The 24,553-nt window shown below is 38.0% G+C and overlaps 1 protein-coding gene and 1 non-coding gene across 2 annotated transcripts in view; both read left to right on the forward strand.

The window, feature by feature from the left end:
* The window catches only part of GABRB1 (gamma-aminobutyric acid type A receptor subunit beta1), a 434,698-nt gene that overhangs the window by 245,607 nt on the left and 164,538 nt on the right, over window positions 1-24,553 (forward strand). The window lies entirely within an intron of this gene.
* TRNAC-ACA (transfer RNA cysteine (anticodon ACA)) lies at window positions 20,943-21,014 on the forward strand. Its single transcript has one exon. It is a non-coding gene; the product is annotated as a tRNA-Cys (tRNA).

Here is a 24,553-nt window from a genome sequence, read left to right on the forward strand (position 1 = left end):
TCAAATAGTGTAATTAATTTATTAGACATTTATAGCTTATAAACCTCAGACAAAAGTATTTAATGGTTAATCAGAAATTACATTTAACATTACTAATGTACTCTTAAAGAATAAACTCCATTATCTTCTTTTTCCCTGAAATATTTACTTTTTAAAACCTATAATTGCTACAAAATACTACTTGAAGTGTGACTTAATAATAACATATTAACCATAGAACATCTTATTCCCTGGTTTTAATAGATTTCTTTAAGAGTTATAAATTACTTTGAATGCTAACTGCAGTTATTCATAAGAAAATAATAAAACTAAAAATGCTGAAGCATAATGCAATGTGTCTTTACTCTAAAACATGACAGAAACTCCATCATTTAAGGTTTGCTTTGTTTCTCCAAGTTCAAACACAAATGCTATATTTAATTCATAGGCTTCATTTTTTTAAAAGAAGTCCATTTTCTATTTCCGCAAAATTTTTCTTTGCTTTTTCTGTTTTGAATGACATTGTTGATGATAAAATTGCTGGTTTACCCTTAAGTTACCTAATTCAAAGTATCTGAAAAGGAAGAAAAAATTTTCCCCTTACCCCCATTAACATCTTAGATTGGAGAATGTATTTTGATATTGCCAAGACGAACATCCAAAGTCACCCACAGATGATTGATGATAGATTGACTCTTAATTTTACAAAATATCTCAATATTGTAATAGAACCCTACATGCTGTTAGACTTTTAAAAATTAGGAGGAAATGTTTAATGGAATAAGAATCAATATTTTAAATATATTCATTCTTTTATAAGCATTTTAGCAAAATTGACATAGCAGTGAATAATATTACTTTGCAGTTTTGTATAATTGAATATTCATATGGAGAGTAATTAATTTGGATTCATATTTCACATTTTACATTACAATAAATAACAACTGAATCAAAAACATAATTAATTTTGTAAACTATAGAGGGAAATATAATAGCATACTTAAATGATATCAGAAAAAAGAAAAAGTCTGTTCCAGACATGAAGATTATTAGAGGTAAAATTTATATGACTGTACATATAAACTTTTTGTAAGGCAAAATGCCATAAAATAAAATAACAAAATGAAGAAATCATAACAGGTAAACATAGTTGGCAAACTTTCACTATTCAAAGTATAGAGAAAACTGAGATTAATATGTGTGGTAAAAAAAATCTATTTAATAAATAATCAAAAATAGTACATTAATGAGAAATACAGAACTGTAGCTTATAAATTACCTATGACAGCATGAATAGAGCCAACCTTTTAGAAGAGATATAGCATTAAAACAGACTCTCAGAATCCACTTATGACCTTTGTCTGAATATATACCTAAAGAGATAAGCAGAGAACAGAAAACCAATGGCATCTGTTTATTCTGAATGAAAAACTGAAACATTCTAATGATAGAATGGTCAAATAATGCATAAGAATGTGTATGTGTGTGTATGTATGTGGCATGTACATATGTAGGTATGTAGATATAGGTATCACACACATATATGTATATAGATATACATATATATTTGATTTGGGAGAATGGCATTGAAACATGTATACTATCATGTAAGAATCGAATCACCAATCTATGTCTGATGCAGGATACAGCATGCTTGGGGCTGATGCATGGGGATGACCCAGAGGGATGTTGTGGGGAGGGAGATGGGAGGGAGGTTCATGTTTGGGATCGCATGTACACCCGTGGTGGATTCATGTCAATGTATGGCAAAACCAATACAGTATTGTAAAGTAAAATAAAGTAAAAATAAAAATTAGAAAAAAAAAAAGAATGTCTATACACAGAAATAAGCTTCCCTGGTGGCTCAATGATAATAAAAAATCTGCCTGCCAAGTAGGAGATGTGGGTTCAATCCCTGGGTCAGGAAGATCCCCTGGAGAAGGAATGACAACCCACTTTAGTATTCTTGCTTGCAAAATCCCCTGGACAGAAGAACCTGGCAGGCTACAGTCCATGGGGTCTCAAAAGAGTTAGACACGACTTAGCAAAGCAACAAAATGACATACAGACAGTAAAATGCACACATACAGTAAAGCCAATATCAAGTATTTGACGTGAAGCAGTTTTCCAGATTCAAATGTCCATATATCCACACTCAGATCAAGATATTGAATATTTTCAGCACTGTAGAGCATGCATGCCTTGTAACCCTTCCCAAACAATACTCCACCCAAAGAAGTATCCACTATTTTGACTTCTGGCGCCATCTGTTGGTTTTGCTTGTGCATGAGTTACTTAAATGCAATCATATAGTCATTAGTCCTTCGCATTTGTTTTCTTTCAAACCAGCACGTCTATGAGAGTTATTCATATTATTGAATGCATGAGTACTTCATTCTTTTTCAAGGCTGTTTAATATTTCATGACTGTGTATGAATATACCACATTTTAATAATCCATTTTACTATTAGTGAACATCTCTGGGTTAGTTCCAGGTTTTGGTAATTAAGAGTAAATCTGCTTTTTAAATGGCTTTTGGTGAACATAAAGACATATCTCCTGGATATTCACTTGGGATATGCTTAGGAAAAGAATGGCTTAAATGAGAGCTAGGTGTATGTTTTGATTTAGTAGTAACTGGTACATTGTTTTAGGGGAAAGAATTAGCAATATTGCTAATAAATAAATTTCTAATGGGACCCATTGCTAACCGGCATTACTTTATTTATTTATGGGTTTCTTTTTAATAGTTTACTTATATTGCTGAATCAAAAAGGCTTTGAGCTTGCAATTCCTAATGGAAAAATAATTTAGCACACTGATTCACCTGAAATTATAAGCATCACATTTTCAGTGGTAATGACTTGTAAGTACTTCAGTTTGAGAAAAGTGAATTTTTCCAAATGTGCTCAGTCCATCTTCTCAGGAGCCAGGTTACCTCAAAGACAAGAGCAATGGTTGTTTTCACATTCCCAGTGATGTGCACAGCGTGGATGCAGTCGTGTGCTCTAGAGCCAAGCCTTCCTGTGGCAACGCAGCCCTGGTCCTCACTCTGTACTGTGGCACAGCCTGATGAGCCAGCCTAATTGGCCTTGCTCAGTCTGTACTGCCACAGGGCTCAGTGCTTAGGCCAAGGCAATCATCTGTGTGCACATTATACTGCAAGGATCTTTCCTTTTCTTGTATTTGACTTAATAAAATTAGTCACTACGTATGGTGGATTATCAGCAACAGCAGCTCTGCTTCCTTGGATTGACATGAATTTATTCTCAGTGGAGAGATCAAGAAGCAATTTATTCAGTTCTTGGCCTTGTTAGGAGCTGTCATCATCCAACCCTGCAACTCTGTCTGAATAGCACGTTTGTGATTATTTATTATGTGGAATGATGATTCCCACTTAATCAGGCAATCATTCCCAGATCCTAAAATTTTCTAAGCTATTTTTATCAGAGGAAGAGGGAGCAAGAGCATAAGAGGGAAACATTTTAAAGAGTGGGCTAAAATGTCAAAAATCTGATCCCAAAGTACTTCTGGAAGTCTCTATTTTTGCCAAAGCAACTATCAAGATATTTCTCTGAGTGATGGCAGCTGTTTTCAAATACACCATGTCTATACCCCGTGCATGAATATTTAATAAATGGGAAATTCAGCTTTTCAAGAATGGCAGATGTAAATATTGTATAGCTAAAGAAGGAGCAGCCTCCCTGAATGCCTACAGCAGATGAGAACTAGACGGGAAGGAAAAGGTGATAGAGCATCCCTCTCCTCTCCTCTGGCACACCTAAAGATATTTCTGTAGTGAAAAGAGCTGAATCCAGGACCACCAAGGACTAGATTACAAAGGTGCCTCTCCTTTCACAACTTCAGAATATACAGAAAGGCAGGCATGTAATTTAAATTTTGGTGCCTTAGTCTTCTCACGTATGTGTATAGAAATAAGACCAACCTTATAGAGCTGATGGAGATTAGATGGGCTCAGGCCCTTCAGGGGCAGAGCACAGGCCCTGGTGCTTAGTATATTCGTAGTCTAAGATTCAGTAATGTTAGCTATCACTATTCTTGTGACCATAACTGTCCTTGCCTTTCCTTCCCATCCCCCTCCTCCCATTCCTGTTCCTCCTCTTCCAGTCTCCAGTTCCTGCATAAAAGAACCATGAATTGTACATACTCATTAGAGAGGTCTGGATGACTAGAAAGAACCAGATATATAAACTCTAGCTTTGGGGGGTATATAACAAATCCAAATTCTTCATATCCCTTCAAACCAGTTTCAGACTTTCGCAGTTCAGAAAACTGTTACTTCCCTTCTTGTGTTTTAGCTCTACAGCATTATTTATGGTTTTACAGATTATCTTTCTAGTGAAAGGGACTGAAAATCTGTGTACAGTGATTTCTGGTGGTGGGTGGCAACAACAGAGCTTTCGTGTTGAAAATGACATCTTATTTTTCAAAAGTAATTTGGGCTAAGAGGAAAAGTGCTAAAATGTTGTGGGATGGCACTGGCATTTTCATTCCTTTTCCCTTCCCCTTAGAGCGTGTTAACCAATTTAAATGATTATTGTGTGCTTAGCCCTGGCTAATGAGAGGAATGTTCAATTGTACGGTCTTGGCCACAATTCTATGGAAGGCCACATATGTCCCCACCTGACTGTGAAGTGAGCAGACTGGCACACGATAGGTATGATCTCACCTTGATGCACACCATCTCTCAGGCTTCTTCTTTAATCTTCATTACTGTAAAGTATATTTGTTTAAGAGTACAGAATCTGAATCCACACAAGATCTAGCTTCAAATCATGGTTCCCTGCTTCCCAGCGGTGTGATTGGAGGCAAGTTATTCAACCTCTTTGTGTATCACTTTGCTCATATGTAAAGTGAAGACAGTCATTGTAAAACTTTCTGAGGTTACTGTGAGGATTAAATAGTCAATGTATATTGACTATACTAATATATACTGAGTGCTATGAAAGTGTTTGCTATTATTATTTTTTTATGACATTGTGTTTGAGTTTCTCCAAGTGATTTCTAAAAATCTCCCTTTTTAAATTGTCAAAAAAAATAGTATGTGGACACTGTAAGCAATTTGAACAATAAAGAAATATGTACAATTTAAAGCAAAGGCAGCTACTGGTAATAGTTTCTCAGATATTCTTCTGGAGTGTTTCTATGCTACCTTTTTCTTCCTTCCCTCCTTCCTTCTTTCCTGCCTCCCTACATCTTTCCCTTCCTTGCTTCTTCTTTTTTTTTTCTTCTCCTTCTCTGTATACTGTACAGTAATAAAGATAAAAGAAGACTGAAAGGTGGCGATTTTCATCCTTATGCACATGAAGAATTTAAAAGGGAAGGAAAATTTATTGGCTGTTTTTGTCCACAGAAACTGCATTTGTAATACATGAGCTCTAATTAAAGCATAAACAAATGAATTTTATGTCTGAAAGAACTTGTCAGTGGAAGAAACTCTGGAATGGCAAACCAAGAAGGTGACTTTGAAAACATAGCATTTTTATTATTAAAAAAAAAATCTCTGTAGAGTAATTGCGGTAATTAAACTGCCCATCCTCACCATTATCATTGTCTTTTGGGGGAAGCAATGTGCCTCATCTTCAAATTTCATTTCCTTAGTTTTATTTACAAATTGTTCCCCTCCAATGATCAAGTATATTCAAATGCCTTAAGGGATAACATCTTGAACACTATCCACCTTACTTTATTATAGAAAGAATTTCATTTGATTGGTCCCATTTCTCTTGCAAGGATGAAATTAAGATGATTAAATAAAACATGTAAAACAAAATCATTAGGGTATCTATGTGAAGTACACACAGGAAAACTAATAAAGGGATATTTGAAGCTCAGTTTTTTAGGACACAATTTTCCAGTACATAAGGAAATGGCTACAATAGTCATGTTTTCAAAAAACATGTCATAATGAAATTTATTTAGTAAAAGAGCTAATGGAGTGGTCATTGTATGCTTTATTGAATATACTTTTCATTAATGTGAGCCACAATATGAATAGTATCTGACTTTATTGAGATTTGAGTAGTGAATGAACTAACAATGTTAAATAAAAACACAGACTATTGCATTGACAATCAGTTCAGTCACTCACTTGAGTCCAGCTCTGCAATCCCATGAACTGCAGCATGCCAGGCCTTCCTGTCCATCACCAACTCCCAAAGTTTATCCAAATTCATGTCCATTGAGTTGGTGATGCCATCCAACCATCTCATCCTCTGTCGTGCCCTTCTCCTCCTGCCCTCAATCTTTCCCAGCATCAGGGTCTTTTCAAATGAGTGAGCTGTTTGCATCAGGTAGCCAAAGTACTGGAGTTTCAGCTTCAGCATCAGTCCTTCCAGTGAACTCCAAGGACTGATCTCCTTTAGGATAGATTGTTGGATCTCCTTGTAGTCCAAGGGACTCTCAAGAGTCTTCTCCAACACCACAGTTCAAAAGCATCAATTCTTCAACACTCAGCTTTCTTTACAGTCCAATTCTGACATCCATACATGACTACTGAAAAAACCATAGCCTTGACTAGACAGACCTTTGTTGGCAAAGCAATGTCTCTGCTTTTCAATATGCTATCCAGGTTGGTCATAACTTTCCTTCCAAGGAGTAAGCATCTTTTAATTTCATGGCTGCAGTCACCATCTGCAGTAATTTTGGAGCCCCAAAAAATAAAGTCTGTCACGGTTTCCACTGTTTCCACAATTACTTGCCATGAAGTGATGGAACCGGATGCCATGATCTTAGTTTTCTGAATGTTGAGCTTTAAGCCAACTTTTTCACTCTCCTCTTTCACCTTCATCAAAAGGCTCTTTAGTTCTTCTCTTTCTGCTGTAAGGGTGGTGTCATCTGCATTTCTGAGGTTATTGATCTTTCTCCCAGCAATCTTGATTCCAGCTTGTGCTTCTTCCAGCCCAGCATTTCTCATGATGTACTCTGCATTTAAGTTAAATAAGCAGGGTGACAATATACAGCCTTCACATACTCCTTTCCCAATTTGGAACAAGTCTGTTGCTCCACATCCAGTTCTAACTGTTAGGGGGCATCTTTTTTTAGAAAGAGGAATGCTTTGAAACTCTAAGGTTTTGCTAACATGATAGATCATTTCCTCTTCTGATTTTCTCTAGAGCCCATGATCAAGATGGTTGAGTCATGCCATTTCTGCACCAGAGAAGGTACTATCAGAGAATCTCCCTGCCTTTAGTGAGAAAATAAAACTGAGCAAGGTTTTCTCTATAACCCTGACATCCCTGACCTCCACCCTATTAAATACTAACTGGTTCTGTAGCATCATGCCTGACAGTTTTCTCTTGCTAGAACAAATAAATGATGGATTATCCATATCCATAGTGATGGATGCTGTTCCTACGCCCACAAATTGGCTGTAATTTTTGCACGATACTTTACCCAATACCTATACTGCCAACTTCTCTTTCTTCCCTTTACAAAAGCATATTGAAATGCAATAATCTGGGAAAGACATTATTTTATAGATAACCTTGAATCCTTCTCAGTGCATACAAGGATAAGTCATAAACAAAATCTTTTATTTTAAATATTTTGTGTGGGAAATCTTATATGTAATCATTTTAAAGAACTAATCTGTCATGACATTAAGAGAGAACTCACACTAGACCACATCTTAACAAGTCACCATTTGCTTAGTGATCAGCTGGAACTATAATCCATTGCCTGCAAGAGAACAATGTTCTTTCTCTCTCTACTTTGCTTGAATTAAAAAAAAGATGCCTTGAGAGAAAAATGGAGGCAATTTCTCTCTCTGTATTTCAAAGACAATGTGTTTAAATACCTGATCTTGGAGGTCAGAATACCTGAGTTCCAGTCCTAGCTCTTCTGCTTGTTAGATTTGTAATTCTGAACAAGTTACATAACCCCTCTGAGCTTCAGTTTCTTCATCTATAAAATAAGGCCAATTAAATAGAGTTCAAACCATTAACTGTTATTAGTAAGAAAAGGAGTAGTTATTCATCATTGTCTGGCATGTTTTCAGAAGAAACCTGATTACATAAAAGCTCCTTCCTTTTTTCTAACAAATGTATCAACCCTTCTGAATAAATATTTGTACAAAACTATTTGCTTAAAAAGTTACCATAAAAGCTATGTTCATTCTTTTTAAGCACAAGAATTATCTGAACAAATTATTTCAATTCAAGGAAACTAACATTAATTTGTTACCAACCAATGAGTAAGTCAATCCTGGAGTCTTTGATATCTGAACTAAGTCTTGAACCTGGAGTAAGCAGAATAGACATACCAAGAAGAGATTACGAGCATGATCCAAGACTAAGAGGCATGGCAGAAGCTATTAAACCCAAAGGTACACCAGAATCACCTGAATGGCTTCTTAAAACACAACTTTCTGGGCCTCCTCTCCAGAGTTTCTGATTTAATAGGATTCAGATAGAGTCCAAGATTTTACTATTTTAACACTTTGTAGTTGATTTCGGTACTGCTGGTGGGGACAACACTCTGAGAACCACTGGAACAGGATGATGCATGGGGAACTGCTGGGACTGTGTTACTAATGAAGTAGTGCAATAAGCACTTAGCCAGAGATGAGCTAGAAAAGAAAGGACCCAGAGCATCAAACAACTTTCTGAAATGGATGTAAGTTTAATCCAGTTTAAAAGGATCAGTACTATAGGAATGGATTGGGGAATGGGAAGTTGGAAATCCAGTTAACCCATTGAGAAGTGGGTGTAATAATCCAATGGAGAGATGACAAAGACTTGAGTTAAGTCAGAGTGGGGATGAAGAGGAAAAAGAACTTGATGAAGTAAAAGGTCGGAAGAAACATAGCTTGAAGATGCTCTTCAAGGATTCATAGTGGACTCAAAACCTATAATAAACCATATTAACTATAAACTTTCTAATATACATTATGCATTAAAATTGTGTTTAATTATTTCCATATTTGAATTCATAATAAAATAGAACAGGTTTGAAAGAATTTATTAAGCTCCAATCAACTACCGACCACTTTGATAACATTTATCCATTTGGTAAAGAATTCCCAAAGAATAAGAATGATAGTTAATGAGAATTCAGTACTTGCTTTGCACTAAGAACTTGTACCAAATACTCTAGTCTTAGTATTTTACTTAATTCTCATTTCATAATGTAGGTCCTATAGCTAGCTCCACTTTACAGACAGAGGGATTTCCCTTTTGGCTCACCTGGTAAAGAATGTGCCTGCAGTGGGGAGACCTGGGTTCAGTCCCTGGGCTGGGAAGATCCTCTGGAGAAGATAAAGGCTATCCTCTCCAGTATTCTGGCCTAGAGAATTCCATGGACTGTATAGTCCATGGGGTCCCGAAGAGTCAGACGTGAATGAGTAACTTTCACTTCACTTACAGACGAAGAGACTTGTGACTCACAGATTAAATCATTTGCTGTTTCTTCCATTTGTCCTTCCAGATATATTTTCCATTTTTTTCTGCCTGCTTTCTGTCCCAGGAAGCTGACCTGTGTGGTCTAGCTTCCAGCTGGATATAGCCAATGACAGAACCCAGCAAGAGACTAGAGGTAGGGAACAGAGAGAGGTCAAGTTTTATTTCCTTCTCAAATGTTGTCTCACGCTGGCTATGTTACTCAATAAAATGTCATGGAGCCTCTGTATATGGCCCCGTCTACACAGCTTTCTCCTTCCTAGTTCCAGGAACCAACTCTTCCCCTCCAGTGACATCTCTTCTGTTACTAGGACTGGGGTACTACACTATCTCTCATAGTTTCCTTACAAGATACTTACACTTTTAATATCAGTCCCTTTATGAATTTCTCATCACATTATTCTACTTTGAGCTTTGAGTGCATTATCTCTTTCCCACGGGAAGCCTGCCTGATGTAATTGCTCAAAGAACACAAGGAATGGGTAGGGGAGGCAGGAATTAGAAATCCCACAATCTGACTCTGGACACCAAGCTTCCAGAAGTCTGAATGGGGGACGGGGAGAGGAAAATTAGTAACTCTCCCCTCTTTTGGATTGAGTACAGAGGAAGGCAAAGAAGGATCATCTAGCTAAATGGGTTTCTGCAAATTAAGAAAATCTAAGCTTCTGGAAAGATACTGATGAAAATCCTCTTTTTGACCTCTTGACCGGTTCACCCTAATTGGGAAAAAAAAAAAAGAAGACGACTCTGCTCAGTCCTCAACACCTTTATATGAGAATAACAGCCTATTTAAAAATAGATAGGGTCTAAAGTACTGCCACTGGGAAGATAATAAGTGGCAGCCCTTGCTTTTTTCCATCTCACACCTTCCTCGGGTGCCTGCCCCTTCCATCAGCAAGACAAGCAATTAAAATAGTGTGGTGAGCAAAATGAGGCAGGGTAGAGTCAAAGCTTCTGTGAGGTTTTGAAAAGGCTGTTTAAACTAACAACCTGTATATGATGTAGGTGACGATTTTTTAATGGGTGGAAGTACAGTTAGAGGATGAAAAGAAGCGCTCTGGAGTATATCCTTTTATCCTCTCATGTTCATGTCCTGTTCAGCTCAAAGAACTCATTTTCTTCCAGTGTGTGGCATCTTATTCTCGATTATGGAGCATCACATAGAGTGATATATACAATTATATGGAACAAAAGTTAATATACACAAAATCATCAGAAAACAGATCAATGTTCAATTTTCCAGAACTGATTAGAACTGTTCATCAGAGTTCAGAGAGGAGTGAGGGCAGTCTCAGCCAAGATAACAGTTCCACAGGTTTATGATAAGTTTCTTAACAATATAATCCTGTTCGAGCCATAGATAAGTTTAGGTTATGTGCCTACCATTTTACATTTAAATATATTAGTTCTTTAAGCTATGGGGCTGTTGCTGTAACGTTAAAAGTTAATATCGAAAAATGGCAATCGTGACCACCATTGAGGAAATGATAAGGACTTGAGAAAATGAGAACAGATGAAAGTTACTCAATGCAGATAATCTAATTTTTCTAGGAAAATTGTGAAGTGAAAACATATATATATATATACGAAAGAATTTCAAAAATTAAAAATTCAAAAGAATGGCAATTTACTAGTCTAAATGATTTCTTAATGAGTTACAATATTTAGCATATTTTTGTGCACAAAAAATTCAGCTTTCTACAAAAATGCTGTGAGAATCACTATACATATGTATACACAAATGGTTCATTTTTTTTCCTCAGAAAGCATCTTGTTAAGTTGGAAATGAGTGATAACCAGTGCACCATCAGCATCTAGATTTAGATCTCTTGCTTTCTATTCTATTTCTATTCTAACAGATAACACAGAAACAATTAACAGAACGTCTTTGTTTCCGTATCTTACTTCACTTTCTGCCTGTTCCCCTAGTTCTAATCAAGTGAATCTATTCCGTGTCATGCCCATATGCAGCTAGCTTAAGTGGACCGCAGCCTTGAACTTGACTTTCATTGCTTTCAACACTGTGATCAGTTCAGTTCCCAGAGCCAAACTGATCATGTAGCAACGGACATCCATCTTTGAGACAGTCACATTTAACATCTCTAGTGTGCCTCTCTTTACTCTCAGCCACAGATAAGTCTGACCCTCACATTGGGCAGGAGGTTTATGTAGGCAGGAGAGATGGATGCAGAGTTACCCCCAAACTCTGAGGTTAACAGTTTGGATGATCTACCATGTTTATAAACATAAACATGGCAAATGAGAGGGAAAAACACAAAAACGATAAGAACAGTGAGCAAACCAAATCTGGTCTCTGAAGTAACAAGTAATTTTTTTTCTGCAAAACTTGTAAGGTATGTTTGTACATTAAAAATAGCTAATATATAATGTACCCTTTGGGGGAGTTTTGTCACTTATAATCTTATTCAATTTTCTCAACATCCTAATGTTTTTCATTATTTCATTCAGTGTGCTCAACATCCTACAAAGGAGGTATTATTAGCACCAGTATATGTTGGGGCTAATGGAAGGTTAAATAATGTGCTCGAGGTCACATAACAAGTGACTGGAACTGGATTTAAACCCAGGTCTGAAAAGTGCCAGAGCAACATTGGGTTTTAGAACTGCAAACCTCCCATCATAGCTGAGGTCACCATCACTCTCCCTTGTGGTGACATACACACCACTGTTTGTGGCTCACCTTCTTAACACACTCAACTCCAGCTCCTACCAAACCTTGCAGAAAGGTTGGAATTTAATCCAAATTTTAAATAATGGGGAGGAACATAAATGATCAATAAGATTCAAATTTTTAAGGCAAAATTAAATCTGATGTGAAGCATGGTTAGAGAGCTTTAATGGAGGAAAGGAGGATATCCTTGAACTGTTAAAATGCCCCATTAAGTGGTCTTCTCTGGTATGAGAACAAGTAAAAAGGTCACCGGGAAGGGAGGATGATTAATATTTTCTTGGAAGGACAGAGACCAGAAAATGTATGTTTGACTCAGCACTTCACTTTGAAGACGTCCTAAATATCAAACTACTTTTGCTGTTCTTCAGTCACTCAGTTGTGTCCAACTCTTTGCAACCCCATGGACTGCAGCACTCCAGGCTTTCCTATCCTTCACCATCTCCCAGAGCTTGCTCAAACTCATGCCCATTGAGCCAGTGATGCCATCCAAGTATCTCATCCTCTGTCATCCCTTTCTCCTTCTGCCTTCAATCTTTCCCAGCATCAGGGCGTTTTCTAATGAGTTGGTTCTTAGCATCAGGTGGCCAAAGTATTAGAGCTTCAGCTTCAGCATCAGTCCTTCCAATGAATATTCAGGATTGATCTCCTTTGGGATTGACTGGTTTAATCTTGCAGTCTAAAGGACTCTCAAGAGTCTTCTCCAGCACCACAGTTCAAAAGCATCAATTTTTTGCACTCAGATTTCTTTATGGTCCAACTCTCACATCCATACATGACTACTGGAAAAACCATAGCTTTGACTAGACAGACCTTTGTTGGCAAAGTGATATCTCTGCTTTTTAAAACACTGTCTAGTTTGGTCACAGTTTTTCTTACAAGGAGCAAGTGTCTTTTTGTTTCATGGTTGCAGTCACCATCTGCAGTGATTTTGGGCCCCAAGAAAATACTAAATCATTTCAAAAGTGTGGATTTTTCTTTCAAATTCTGGTGAAATATGGGGAATGAATACTTGAATCTACTTTTGCTTGCTTTTTTAATATCACCAAAATGAAAGAGGAGAAATAAAAGAGTAAAATTCTTCAATGACAATGCAATAAAAATCTGGAGAGGAAACAACAGCAGGAAGGAAAGAAAGACTATGGACAAATATTTTGTAGATAAGAAGGTTGATAAAAGATAGCTTACTGGCTTAGCTGAGAAGAGAAAGCTAAACTCTGTGTGTCTATACAAGGAGATAATGATGAAGCAAAATATACAAGCCCTCAGAACCCAAAATGGAGCTCAGTGTTCCATTAAATGTCAGGTAAAGCTTAGGGCTGAAGAGAGCAGAGTAGGTGGAAAGCCTTCATAAAGAGTTAGACCTAGATTTCTTCCTGCAACTTTTGCAACCAGTCAAATATTCATTCTCAACTCTCAAAGACCAGAAGAGTTTTAGTCTAGTCTCTCAAGAAAAGGAACCAGAAAATTTAAACTCAAGATCGCTGTGTGATGCCATAGTGATGTACCAAACAGAAAGCAGGGAACTAAAATGAAAGTCTCCATAGCTTCATGCTAGAACTCCCAGCTCCATTCTCATACCTCTGCTCATAGGCCATTGGCATCCCAAAGTATATATACTGCTTAAGGATTTGTCTCTGAAAAAATTCAGAGAAAACTTACAATTAGTAACATGTAGAATGATGTCTGAATCCAAAAGGCAAGTCTCATATGTAAACCATCTGCTGAGAAGCCATGGTTTTAAAATGAACAAGCAGCAAATAATAAGAGAGCAATATAAAGAAATTCTTTTTACATTAGAGACAGAAAAGAGAAATGGAATTTAGAAGAAATAGGCAGCACAAAGGACAGAAAATAGTTACAAAAAGAGAGGTATTTAAGAAGAGATTGTACTCATAAGACAAGAATTGGGGAGCTATTTTTTAAAGAACAAAACAAAAATAGCTAATATAAACATTGTGCGGCTCTTGGGGAAAAATACCAGCAAAAGAATAGAAAGAACATTCATGAAAACCTCAGAGAAAGTGGAATACAAAGCAAAAAAGAAAAAGGAAAAAGTGGACAATGAGACAAAAAGAAACTCAAGTGTTGAGGTCAATCATCAAAACAATTGCTCCATAGAGAATGAAAAAATAATGGAATGAAGAAAATTATCAAATTAATTCAGAAAAGTTTCAAAGACTAGAAAAAATAGTTTTCAGTTCTTCCAAATTCCCAGATCAGTAAACAAAAAAAAAGATGCATTCCAAAGCCCACAAGATTGAAATTACAGCCTCCTGAAGCTAAATATAATCCCTGAGAGTTCCCATGAAGGAAGTTTAAGTCATATGCAAAGAATAAGAATCAGAATGACATCTGATTGGTATAGTCTATGCGGTCGCAAAGAATTGAACACGACTGAGCTACTAATGCTTTAACTTTCTTTAGACAGTTGCTATAGCTGAGAATCCCAGGGACGGGGGAGCCTGGTGGGTTGCTGTCTATGGGGTCTCACAGAGTTGGACACGACTGAAGTGTCCTTTTCCAAATAGGAAAAGGAGTACGTCAAGGCTGTATATTGTCACCCTGCTAATTTAACTTATATGCAGAGTACATCATGAGAAATGCTGGGCTGGAAGAAACACAAGCTGGAATCAAGATTGCCGGGAGAAATATCAATAACCTCAGATATGCAGGTGACACCACCCTTATGGCAGAAAGTGAAGAGGAGCTAAAAAGCCTCTTGATGAAAGTGAAAGAGGAGAGTGAAAAAGTTGGCTTAAAGCTCAACATTCAGAAAACGAAGATCATGGCATCTGGTCATATCACTTCATGGGAAATAGATGGGGAAACAGTAGAAACAGTGTCAGACTTTAGTTTTGGGGGCTCCAAAATCACTGCAGATGGTGACTGCAGCCATGAAATTAAAAGACGCTTACTCCTTGGAAGAAAAGTTATGACCAACCTAGATAGCATATGGAAAAGCAGAGACATTACTTTGCCGACTAAGGTCCGTCTAGTCAAGGCTATGGTTTTTCCAGTGGTCATGTATGGATGTGAGAGTTGGACTGTGAAGAAGGCTGAGCGCTGAAGAATTGATGCTTTTGAACTGTGGTGTTGGAGAAGACTCTTGAGGGTCCCTTGGACTGCAAGGAGATCCAACCAGTCCATTCTGAAGGAGATCAACCCTGGGATTTCTTTGGAAGGAATGATGCTAAAGCTGAAACTCCAGTATGTTGGCCACCTCATGTGAAGAGTTGACTCACTGGAGAAGACTCTGATGCTGGGAGGGATTGGGGGCAGGAGGAGAAGGGGACGACCGAGGATGAGATGGCTGGATGGCATCACGGACTTGATGGACGTGAGTCTGAGTGAACTCCGGGAGTTGGTGATGGACAGGGAGGCCTGGCGTGCTGCGATTCATGGGGTCACAAAGAGTCGGACACGATTGAGTGACTGAACTGAACTGAACTGAACTGAAGTGACTTAGCAGTAGCAGCAGCATAGCTCCATGCATGGGTGCCAAGTTGCTTCAGGCCTGTTTGACTCTGTGCGACCATACCGACTGTAGCCCGCCAGGCTCCTCTGCCCATGGGATTCTCCAGGCAAGAATACTGGAGTGGGCTGCCATGTCCTCCTCCAAGGATCTTCCCAACCCAGGGGTCAAACTCTCATGTCTTAGGTCTCCTGCATTGGCAGACAGGTTCTATACCACTAGCACCAGCTGGGAAGCCCTAAAGCTCTTGCTATGGTGAAGTGAAATATCTAAAATAATAAAATAGAGTGCTAATGATAATATAATAATAGCAATAGTGGTAAAAATGATAATAATAATTTAAAAGAAACACATGCAATATAAGTGAGATAATAGACCCTGATAGGAAAGACTAAATGAAGTGTGAGAAGTCTGAAGATGACTGGTTTGTGCCAAACCTGGAAAGCAATTGGCCTACACTGAAACAGAAAGAGCTGTGAGAGGGACTGACTGGGATGTGGGCATGCAGAAGGAAGAGCTATTTGAGTGTTTAAAAATAGTATAAATATTCATGGGACAAATAGTAATGGAATTTTAAAAAATATAAAAGCAGAAGAATTTTTTTTAATGAGGCAATTAATAAAGAAGAACACAACTTGTACAAGTAAAGAAGTGAACAATATTTTTATTACTTATAAAAATAATAATAATACAAACACTAACCTCTAATTTAAACTGGTGTGTATATATACACACCAGTTTAAAAATAATGGAGGTGGGTATAAAAGCTAAACAGTCAACTATGATACAAGGAAAGAAATGGAAAATCAAATAATATAAATATATAAAATATATTATACCATGTAAATACATAAAATAATAGATAAATATGTAAATATAAATATTCAGCCAGTAAAGTATCCACTGGCCAGGAGACCCTGGTTCGATTTCTGGGTCAGGAAGATACCCTGGAGAAGGGACAGGCTTCCCACCCCAGTATTCTCGGGCTTCCCTGATGGCTTAGATGGTAAAGAATCTGTCTGCAACGCAGGATACCTGGGTTTGATCCCTGGGTTGGGAAGATCCCCCAGAGAAAGGAAAGGCTACCCACTGCAGTGTTCCTGCCCGGAGAGTTCCTTGGACCAAGGAGCCTGGCAGAATATAGTCCATGGAGTCGCAAAGAGTCCGACATGACTGAGCTGAGCCACTGTTCACTTCAAGTGATAGAAGTGTCTTTTGTTTCTCATATAAAGCCTTTTTCATTCATCCCTGAGTTTATGCTAATTAGACAGATTTCCTAAATAGCTTTGAGATGGGGCTGATTGGCATAAGAAACAGCTAAGTAACTAGAGCACTAGAACTTTCATTCCCATCGCATGACCTCCAGAAACAGTTCAATCACATGACTAGTGACATTAACCGATCATGCTTCATAAGAAAAATCTGATAAAAACTCTGGTCAGTGAGGCTCAGGGAGTTTCTGGGTTGGTGACCACATGGATGTGCTGGGAGGGTGGTATGCACAGACTCCATTAGAAGAGGCCATGGGGCCTCTGGGGCCTCCCTCCACAAGACTGTATCCTAGTCATCTCCTCCATTTGGCTATTGTTGAATTGTATCCTTTATAATAAAGCTGCAATTGTAAGTATGACGCTTTCAGTCAATTCTATAAGCTCTGTTAACAAATTTTCAAACATAATGGAGAGTTATGACACTGTCAAATTTGTGGGCAAATAGGAAGACGTGCAGGGGACTTGGGGACATCTGCACGTGGGAGCAAGTGAGAGCAGTTGTGTGGGACTGAGCCCTTCAACCTGTACTAATTCCAGATTTAATTGAATTGTGAGACATTAAATCAGTGTCAGAGAATTTCCTTTGGAAATGCAGTGGTAGAAGTATATTGTTTAGAATATGAAAGTTAGCACCAGAAGGAAAAGACAAAATGGTTCAAAGTTATCTCTCTAAAGAGCTGAGCTAAAGGATGGAAAAGAATGGGCAGAGGCTGCTTTATTTCCTTAAAATCTTTAAATTTGTTTTTACTATTGTATGTATTACATGGATAAAAAGGAAGTTTGATTTGAACAAGAAGTGAAAGTATCATTTCTAAGAAGTAGGAATATCATTTTATTATTCACTAAGCTCAAATCATAATGCTTATTACATAGCCCTTCATTCATTCATTCATCATACCATATTTATTACCTTACATTCTGTGCTCAGTGGGAATAAGGAGATTTGAGGAATGTGTAGTTTGATTTAGAAGAACCATGTGAAAAAAGTAAGAGAATAAGTGCAGAGTATATAATAAATGATATACTATAATATTATAAAACATTAATACCATTAATTATTATTATTAACACATTATCAACTGCCAGGAGCAGGCATTTTTTTCTACCTGGAAAACTTCCCTAACATATATTGGCATAGAATGATTGATTAAGTCATGAATAAAATTTGTATTATACAGATTATAAATTATTATTATGCAAAAGTCTTCAAAAATTATCAAAATGTGTTTATGAAAAATCATTTTATAAGACAATTTATGTTTCATAAAAATTATGAACCCAGGCTATTTTATTTTCATGCCTAGCTCCTCATTTGGCATCCACTTTTTAGTTTTATGGGCTTCCTTCATAGCTCAATTGGTAAAGAATCTGCCTGCAATGCAGGAAACTCCAGTTTGATCCCTGGATTGGGAAGATACCCTGGAGAAGGGAAAGGCTACCCATTTGAGTATTCTGACCTGGAGATCCCTTAGACTCTATAGAACATGGGCTTGCAAAGAGTCAAACACGACTGAGTGACTTTCACTTTCATATTCTTTTAGTTTTATATTGAAATTGTGATTTGTGTTACAATTTGTTTTGATGGTTTCCAAAATCATTGAATTTGATCCGGTTTTGTGCATTCTTCAAGGTTACTTAGTGACATTTATGCTGCTTTCTTTTTTATCCATTTGCATCATTCAATTTATTACTTTTAGCTTGCAAGAATGTACAAATGTATTTTTCTTCACTGTTTAAACTCCCAGAAGAAATATAATTCTTTTATGATAAGGCTGAAACTCCCTCATCCCAAATCTCTTCTGCCCTATTGAAACAAGGGTTTTTGTTATGCTCTTCTTTATCACCTCAAGGTGTCTTTGGCAAGAGTACAGAACAGGGATTCAAACATTTAGGAACACAAAGCAGATAATGAAATAATGGGTAATAGATAATGAAGACCACTGTGTTAGTCCAACAAATTTTGTCAACTTGTCTCATTTAGTTGCATCCAGTAAGAGATGGGATGCAGTTGGGTCTAGAGCTGGGGCAGAAATTTGCGCAACATCCAATAGCTGAGGTACCTGGTAGTGATACTGCCTTATGGCAAGATGCACCTCATTCCTCTATGGTCCTTTCCCTCTCTTTGTTTTCAACACTATCTTTTATTCTTCTTTGTTTCCCATTACTCCCTATCCCCTATACCTTTATCCTGCCAAACATTTCAGTTCAGTCACTCAGTCGTGTCCGACTCTTTGCGACCCCATGAACTACAGCACGCCAGGCCTCCCTGTCCATCACCAACTCCCAGAGTTTACCCAAACTCAGGTCCATTGAGTCAGTCATGCCATCTAACCATCTCATCCTCTGTCGTCCCCTTCTTCTCCTGCTTTCAATCTTTCCCAACATCAGGGTCTTTTCAAATGAGTCAGCTCTTCGCATCAGGTGGCCAAAATATTGGAGTTTCAGCTTCAACATCAGTCCTTCCAATGAACACCTAGGACTGACTTCCTTTAGGATGGACTGGTGGTCAGGGCTGATAAGGAGTATATATGTATTAACTTATTAATCTTCACTACAGCCCTATGGAATAGGTGTTATCGATTTTCCATTATACTGATGAAAATAAGAGATTAGATGAACTCCCCAAGTTCATGCAGCTGGAAATCTCACTTTCTTGATTATCATGTGTGTGCTCAGTCATGTCTGACTGTTTGTGACCCCAGGGATGGTAGCCCTCCAGTCTCCTCTATCCATGGCATTTTCCAGGAAGGAATACTGGAGTGGGTTGCCATTTCCTCCTCCAGGGCATCTTCCCGACCCAGGGATCAAATTCGTGTCTCCTGTGTCTCCTGCATTGGCAGGTGGATTCTTTCATTGTTACTTTATACACTGCTTAACAAGCCCGATATTGTAAGGTACCCTTTCAGCTCCTTCCCCCATATATACATAAGGCTTCTGTGTCTGGTGACACTTACAGAAACCCAACAAATTCCAGCTTTAACTAGTTCACTCAAAGTGGTCAGTCCTTTCCTGCAGTGCAGTTGGTTTTCCAATGTGTCTCTGGATTCTTAGACCACTTCTATCTTCTAAAGCAATGTGATGAGCTATTAGAGACAAATAAGAAGTCAGGTTTGCTGAATCTGAATTTACCCATGTGACGTGGCTGTTTTGGTTTTAGCCTTAGGGTGCCTACTTCCTAAAGCTTACCTGTGCTTTATAAGCTAGTGTGGGCAGACGGTTGCTCCTAAAATAAGGAATAATTCCTGCCTATTAGCAAGTGAGTTTACTCCAGGAAACCACTGAAAGTCAGTACAAATCAGAAGAGTTTCAGCAGGAGTCTAAATTAACCTGCAGGAGTCTTTGAGAGCCGTGAGCAGTATTACTCCCAAGCACAACAAGGTCAGCCCAGTCATGATTTGACTCTGCTTCTCAAGTGGGAACGATTTTTGAAAGAGAGCTTGCCTGTTGCTTTATGTTGTAGAAAAGAAAGAAAACATTAAGAATATGTGACTAATCAAGGGCTAGAAGACTTGAAAACAGAAGTTTTCTGATTAGTAATGCAAAGCTGGGATCATGTCTTTCTGTATTTGTCAAAGTGGGGAACATAAAATCCTGATAACCTATTCAGCTAGCTAAAAAGGTTTCCATGACAACTGTGGGAACGTGGAACATTCGGTACTCTTGTCTTCAAAAATAACCTTTCCGTATAGGCAAGAGATTGTTAAAAGCACTAACCTGCTTCACCTTTCTAGTCCAAGGTAACTACCTGACCATTACATTGGTCTCTTCCTACCCTAGAAGAACTTCAAATGTTCTGTTTGCCCTATAGCACAGGGATAAAAATTCAGATAAGTAGCCCAGGATAAACTGTGTTTAATCTCAGCAGTTATAGCCTGTTATAACGCACTCATTAGTTTTTCTGGGGGAAGGTGAACTTACATCTGTGCACGGTATTATAGATATAAAGGTTGTTCTTTCTCTCCTTTTAAAGTCAATTAAGTTGAAAATAGAAAATATAGTTATCTTTTATAAAAACTTTTTCCTGAAAAACCAGCAATACATTCTCATGATAGATAATATAAGAAATATAGAAAAAAGCTAAGGAAAAAAAAATATTCTCTCTCAGGGCTTCCCTGGTGGCTCAGATGGTAAAGCGTCTGCCTACAATGCAGAAGACCCGGGTTCGATCCCTGGGTTGGGAAGATCCCCTAGAGAAGGAAATGGCAACCCACTCCAGTATTCTTGCCTGGAAAATTCCATGGACTGAAGAGCCTGGTAGGCTACAGTTCATGGGGTTGCAAAGAGTCGGACACAACTGAGCAACTTCACTTCACTTCACTTCATTCTCTCACAACCTAGAGAGCCTAACCATTGCTAATTTTTTTTTTACATATTTTCTTTTAGCGTTTATATCATATCTCATCTCTATTTTGTTTGTTCACTGTTTTAATGGAACTGTTCTTTAAGTTAGACCCACAGAGATAATGGAGGGTTTATTGCAAAAACAAAAAGAAACACATAATAGATGGTCACTTGGGTGGCAGTGCCTCTAAGACCGACTCCTTAAAAAGCCAAACCAATAGCTTTATGAATACTCAGATGTAAGTAACATATCTTATCTGAGAAATGGCATTCGTATTTCTCTAGAAACAAGTTCTAATGGTCCATTGGCTCTTATCCAGTATGGACTATCACTCTCTTTGGTTTATTCCATCCTTGTCCAGGTTACATGTTTAGTGTCAGATATCATAAATGGCACAAGCTCCAGACAACTCATGGACCATCTGAGACTTCCTTATGCAGAAGGGAGACTCCAAGGCCCCTTACCAGTATATATTATATACAATTTTATATCCCTTTCCCCCCTGAGATTTATCATCAGTGGCATTTCAGGAGGGGAAGTATAAAAGTGGTTCACTCCAGATGCAGGTAACAAGGGAGTGGGGAGGGCATAACAGAGAGATTAAAATTAATAATTAATAAATAAAAGGGCTTCCCTGGTGGTGCAAAGGTTAAAGCGTCTGGCTGCAATGTGGGAGACCTGGGTTCGATCCCTGGGTCGGGAAGATCCCCTGGAGAAGGAAATGGCAACCCACTCCAGTATTCTTGCCTGGAGAATCCCATGGACAGAGGAGCTTGGTGGGCTACAGTCCACAGGTCGCAAAGAGTCTGACTGAGCGACTTCACTTTCACTTTCTAGCAATGATTCAAGGGTGGGCTTGTTGATAATATTAGGGTGTGTGCACTGCCAACAAGGGAGTGGGGAGGGCATAACAGAGAGATTAAAATTAATAATTAGTAAATAAAACCTACTAAAGTTTCAGTCAGTTCACTTGCTCAGGCATGTCTGACCCTTTGCTACCACATGGACTGCAGCCCAGCAGGCTTCCCTGTCCATCACCAACACCCAGAACCTACTCAAACCCATGTCCTTTGAATCGGTCATGCCATCCAACCATCTCATCCTCTGGCATCCTTTTCTCCTCCAGCCTTCAATCTTTCCCAGGATCAGGGTCTTTTCAAATGAGTCAGTTCTTCGCAAAAGGTGGCCAAAGTATTGGAGTTTCAGCTTCAGCATCAGTCCTTCCAATGAATATTCAGGATAGATCTCCTTTAGGATTAACTGGTTTGATCTCTTTGCAGGCCATGGGACTCTGAAGAGTCTTCAACCTCAGAGTTCAAAAGCATCAGTTCTTCAGTGATCAGCTTTTTTTATGGTCCAACTTTCACACCCATAAATGACTACTGGAAAAACCATAGCTTTGACTAGGCAGACCTTTGTCAGCAAAGTAATGTCTCTGCTTTTTAATATGCTGTCTAGCTTTGTCATAGATTTTCTCCCAAGGAGTGAGCATCTTTTAATTTCATGGTTGCAGTCACCATCTGCAATGATTTTGGAACCCAAAAAAATAAAGTCTGTCACTGTTTCCATTGTTTCCCCATCTATTTGCCATGAAGTGATGGGACCAGATGCCATGATCTTTGTTTTTTGAATGGTGAGTTTTAATCCAGCTTTTTCACTATCCTCTCTCACTTTCATCAAGAGGCTCTTGAGCTCCTCTTTGCTTTCTGCCTTAAGGACACTGTCATCTGGGTATCTGAGATTATTGATATTTCTCCCTGGAATCTTGATTCCAGCTTGCGCTTTATCCAGTCTGGCATTTCACATGATGTACTCTGCATATAAGTTAAATCAGCAGGGTAACAATATACAGCCTTGACATTCTCCTTTCCCAATTTTGAACCAGTCCATTTTCCCATGTCCAGTCTAACTGTTACTTCTGGACCTGCGTGCATATTTCTCAGGGGGCAGGTAAGATGGTCTGGTATTCCCATCTCTTGAAGAATTTTCCACAGTTTGTTGTGAATCACACAGTCAAAGGCTTTGGCATAGGCAATAAACCAGAAGTTTTTCTGGAACTTTCTTGCTTTTTCTATAATCCAACGGATGTTGGCACTTTGATCTCTGGTTCCTCTGCCTTTTCTAAGTCCTTGAACATCTGGAAGTTCACAGTTCACATACTATTGAAGCCTGCCTTGGAGAACTTTGAGCATTACTTTGCTAGCGTGTGAGATGAGTGCAATTTTGCAGTAGTTTGTTTCTGTCCTTTATTGTGCCCATCTTTGTATGAAATGTTCCCTTGGTATCTCTAATTTTCTTGAAGAGATCTCTGGTCTTTCTCATTCTATTGTTTTCCTCTATTTATTTGCACTGATCTCTTAGGAAAGGTTTCTTATCTCTCCTTGCTATTCTTTGGAACTCTGCATTCAGATGGATATATTTTTCCTTTTCTCTTTTACCTTTCACTTCTCTTTTCTCAGCTATTTGTAAGGCCTCCTCAGACAACCATTTTGCCTTTTTGCATTTCTTCTTTCTGGGGATGATTTTGATCACCGCCTCCTGTACAATGTTATGAACCTCCATCCATAGTTCTTCAGGTCCTCTGTCTATCAGATCTAATCCCTTGAATCTATTTGTCACTTCCACTGTGTAATCATAAGGGATTTGATTTAGGTCATACCTGAATGGTCTAGTGGTTTTCCCTAAAGCTTAGCCTGCTTTATATTATCACAATGATTCAGCAATTCTAAATATCAAGAATAAAATACTTCTCCCAAAATATGTTTTGTTGGCCTAATTTCTAAAGAATTAGTGAAGGCAAGGATGGATTTTGCTTATATAATATATACTTAAGCTTCAGATTAGCACATTTTAGTTCTTACACTTTAATTAACTTTGTGATCTGGGAGTTAATTCAAAGGATTCCCTGTGTGGTGTGACAGAGAATTAGCTACTATGTTCCTCTCCTCTCAAAAATAAGTTTCATAGTGTTCATAATCATTCAAGCTCACTTGGAGGGCAGTTAATGTATTCAAGTCTTATGCCTTGTACACTTCTGGATTCAGTCAATAGATTTAAAGTTAAAAGTGGTAGCATAGTCGTAGCATAGTGGCTGTAAAAATAAAGTAATAAAACTTAAGTTACTTCCAGTCTGCCATTCTATCCTCTGAAACAAGGAATTCAACCTTCTGGAAGTATTTCTCCATATCTTTTGCCCACTTTCTTCCAAAAAATAGAACTTTAAAATTATTAATTTATTGCTTTTTCTTCTTTGTACCATAATATTCATTTTAAATTATACTTTACTCTGCTTTCCACATTGGGGTGTAACCATATAAATGTCAATATTAGAAGAATTTTACTGTTCATATTTCTGGCCATTGTTACTGTTTGCTACAC

Source organism: Budorcas taxicolor, chromosome 6, assembly GCF_023091745.1.
Source record: "Budorcas taxicolor isolate Tak-1 chromosome 6, Takin1.1, whole genome shotgun sequence".
In the NCBI taxonomy this organism is placed as follows: Eukaryota; Metazoa; Chordata; class Mammalia; order Artiodactyla; family Bovidae; genus Budorcas; species Budorcas taxicolor.